This window comes from Mus caroli, chromosome 6 (genome assembly GCF_900094665.2).
Source record: "Mus caroli chromosome 6, CAROLI_EIJ_v1.1, whole genome shotgun sequence".
Classification (NCBI taxonomy): domain Eukaryota; kingdom Metazoa; phylum Chordata; class Mammalia; order Rodentia; family Muridae; genus Mus; species Mus caroli.
In genome coordinates, this window is record NC_034575.1 from 115,279,628 (window position 1) to 115,283,842 (window position 4,215).

Here is a 4,215-nt window from a genome sequence, read left to right on the forward strand (position 1 = left end):
CACACACGTATATATGTACACACACTGAATGTTGGTCATTCCTTTCGTCTCCTGTTATCCTCTCTCTCACTGAAACCTTTCTCCCAACCTTATTTTCATATTTTTCTAAATACATCCATCCATATATACTGTTATGCACCCCTTTTAAACTACACGTTATACAATATTTTGTTATTTTAGACCCTTTTTTCTCATGATAGGCACACACCACTGAGTACTGAGAACTGAGCCCAGGGCTTCATGCATGCTGGCAAGCTTTCTACCGACTGAGCTACACCCACAGCGCAGATTACTCCTGTGGGCTTACAGGGTTTGTTGTTGGTTGGTTGGCTGGTTTTGTTTGTTTGATCTTCCCAAAAGCCATAGAGACAGTAAGTGACTGAGCTGAGATTTGGACCCAGGATGAAAGGCTGTGATCGTAACTCTATTACTTCCCATTCAAGGTCCTGAATTTTACCTTTATCATTATCACTTAGTAGCATTCATTCACCAGCTCATCCCTGTTCTCCCACTGTCTCCAACTACTGTCTTTATCTTCTCTCTGTAAGAGCCAAAGAAATGCAAAGGGGAGAATGGAGCCCCAAATATACAATCCCATCACCTACTCTAGCCAGAGAACCAAACAAGAACATTCAACACCNTTTCTTTCTCAACAGAAATAATCCTGTGTTTGTGTTCATGACTGGCCCTGGGGATCATTGTGGCTGCCCAGCTCCTCAGGAGGAGGGAATGTCTTCAGAGAGTAGAAAGATGGAGTCCTAAGGTTTCCCTGGCTCCTGCTCACGAACAGATAAACACAGGTAGGGCTCTCAGGAGCTTCCCTCTCTGACAGGCCTCCAAGCCAGGGGCCTGAAGTGCAGTCAGCTGTACTCTCCGTCTCCTGCCAGGCTAGCACCTGAGCCGCTGGGATGGCTGTGGTTGCAGGCAAGCTGAGGCTTGCAGCCAGCGACTTGGGAACTGCACCTACTGTCCTCACGAGTGCTACCCAAAAGGCCCCAAAGAGGGCATCTGAGCCAGTGCCAGGGATGCACCTGCCCTACAGCCACTGTAGGGCTTCCTGCTCACACAAACATCCAGGGAGAAGATAAAGCCAAGGGNGCAGATGAGGAGAAAAGACAGAGAGNAACTCGGTGTCCTTTCTATTTGCTGCCGCCGCCCTGGGAATACAGGTTCTGCTTGTATGGAGCTGAGCTCAGTAACTTTCCATTCCCTAAGCATAGGTGATGGTCAGTGTAGACTCCAGAAGGTAGGGCTCAGCCCGGTCACCTTGAGGATATCACCATTATCATTACCATCATGGCAAAAAAAAAAAAAACTAAACAACCGTAACATTTCAGGCTCCATTTACAAGTCACTGTTATGACAGTTACAGTCAACTTAAGACCCGCCAGGAAAATCTAATGCTGAGAGCCCAGGACTCTGAAGACTGGCCCATATTCTGCACTTGAATCCTCAAGGACACCTAGGCAAGAGTCACTTAGGTTCTTTCCAGACCCTCTGGTGGGGTTTGCTCTTCTGAACCCANTAGGTTTGTCTTCCTGTGAAATGGGACAAAGAGACACTTCAAGGAAAACATGAGACCACCCCTGACCTCCCTGGGCGGTCTTTCAAATAGGGAGTTCAGGGCTGCAGTAGCTGGGCATTTGTCTAACATGTAGAATAAATAGCTAAGAATAATCAATCAGAAGACTGAGGAAAATGAGCCAACGGACCCTCGATCGTTAGCATTTCCTGAGCACCACGTGCCCTACTAACAGCTGGGACGGAGCGAACNCGCACACACTTAGCTCTTTCTGCTCTGTGGTTAATGAAAGGACCCACTTTGCCAAGCCCTTGGAGATGGCCTGGTGCTCACACTTGTATCCACACGCAGGGCAGGTGCAAGCCAGTTCTGCTGGATGCAAACGGGCAGACACAGCAAGCTGGCTGGGTTCACCGGATGCTGATGACACGATGTTGCTCAAGGATTTTTTATTCTCAAAGACTCAGAAATGTCAGGCAAGACTATGAGCAAAAGCTCTGTGATTAGGAAACTTGTCTTTATGGTATGAGAGTCTAGGAGAAGCAAGGAAATCACTGGCTCTGTATAACAGCCANGGAGGAGTTTCAGCAAGAATATCAATAGACCTCAACTGAAGGTTTAATGTTGCCCACAGAGGTACTGGAGGGTGTAAGACAGAAACCTTAGTGGTTACTTAAAAGCCTGGGCTCCAGGGCTGGAAAGATGGCTCATCGGTTAAGAGCACTTCCTGTTCTTTCAGAGGACCCCGTTTGGTTCCCAGTACCCACACTGGATGGCTCACAACCACCTTTAACTTCAGCTTCAGGAGATGTGTTACCTCGAGCCTCCATAAGCANCTGTACTCATACCCACATCTATACTCAGGAATACTCATAGCTCCCAGCACCCAATAGGGCACCTCACACCCATGTGAAATTCCAGTTCCAAGGGTTCTGATGCCCTGTTCTAGTGTTTGTGGACACTGTACACAAATGGTACGCAGACACATATGCAGGCAAAACATTCATGCACATAAAATAAAAATAAATCTAAAAACAAATATACTCTTAAAGCCCTAAACACTCCCTTGGCCTCTTCCCAAGTAAAAAACAGAAATAGAGGTTCTTTCTCCTGACGGAGAGAGAGAAAATGGTTTCCATTGTTGGAGGACCTGGAGAGACAGAAACATCATTGACAGAAAAAAGTGGGAGCCAGGATAAAAACAAACAAATAAAACCAAACCATCCTCATCCGAAGGTCCGGGAAGACACGCCAAGGGAAACGCAGGGGCGTGTGTCTACGAGAAGCAGGNGAGATGTCAGCTAGTCACTATGGAAAGAGGAGGAAACTGGACACAGTGGCACCCAGCACCACAGCCACACACAGGAGGCAGAGACTGCGTCTTAAGTAATTTTTTAAAAAGACAAGCGAGGACAAGCAGGAAATAATTATAATTAACTGTTAATGACAAGAGCCTGGACTTTGGGGATGGTTACAGTAAAATGCCGACACAGACTTCAGAAACTTCTCTTCCACGCATTACCCCACTCCACCCACTAGTGGGTTGGCACGTGATTCACCCACAGACAACCATCATGGCTACAAATGGACNTCTGGCCGGGCTCCTCTCTGCTACAGGCTTCTGACACACAGTCTTATTTCACCCTACAGCAATCACTTGATGTTTACAAAATTTCCCTTTTACTGATCCTCACAGCCTCCACACAATGGCATAGGGAAACTGCTTGCTTTTCAAAAAGATCTCCTAAGAAGTATCTTACACAGGACCGACCCTCTGTGTGTTGTACAAAAAGGCACCGAATCCAAGGGAAACAAAGAGAAGAATCCTCGAAGCCAAGGACATTTTCTTGGGCTCCACAGGGCTTTGGTTTGGACCAACAACCAGGAGCCTTAGCCTCCCCAGCCCATTACACTTGATATCTGCTTTTACAGTACCCACACACCCACACACACGTTTGCAGTGTTTGGGATCCAACTTAGGGCCTGAGAGAGCCAGGAAAGTGATCTACCACCGAGCCACCGAACATACTCTCTTCTCAGCAGTCTGAGCCTCTTTTCTGTATTTGGCTGGAAAACAATCTGATGTGGGTGCCAGCCAACTGCTAGGCCTGCATGGTCTGAAGAAAGGGACTTGCCAAAACCAGATGAGGTTGCTGTAACCTGTTCCTGGGAAGGAGAAGGACTGGGACAGGAGGGTACACAAGACAGTAACAAGACTATTGGGGTTAGGTGTGGTGGTACACCCTTTAATCCCAGCACTCGGAAGACAAAGGCCACCTGGTCTACACTGAGTTCAAGCCAGTCAGGGCCACAGGGAGATTATTGTCAACTTAGACTTGTCCCTCTTCCTTCCCACAATAGGTCATTTAAGTAAAACTTCAGGGGTTTGTATGCACTGAGCACAGAGTGCATACCACAAGACCATAAGGGTCAGGTTCTCTTCCCAGAGTCACCGCCAAATATTCTTGGCTTTGTTTTATGTTCATCCAAATGCCACGAACCTTTAACATTTTGTTGACAGGGGGCACAGGGGCGTAAAGGTAAGTTCACTGAATGTCTAATCTGCAAGGGGAGCCAGTATGAAGAACCAGTCTGAAGTCAGTCTTTGATTCTTGGCCCAAGGCACAGTATGTCATCACAGGGCTTAGCTGCACCTGAGCCCAGTTAGGAAGGTCTGAAAATTAGTCCTGTGC

The 4,215-nt window shown here is 47.4% G+C and overlaps 1 protein-coding gene across 1 annotated transcript in view; it reads right to left on the bottom strand.

Annotated features, from left to right (window-relative positions):
• The window catches only part of B4galnt3 (beta-1,4-N-acetyl-galactosaminyltransferase 3), a 99,124-nt gene that overhangs the window by 37,503 nt on the left and 57,406 nt on the right, over positions 1–4,215 (bottom strand). The gene's annotated exons all lie outside the window — the stretch shown is intronic.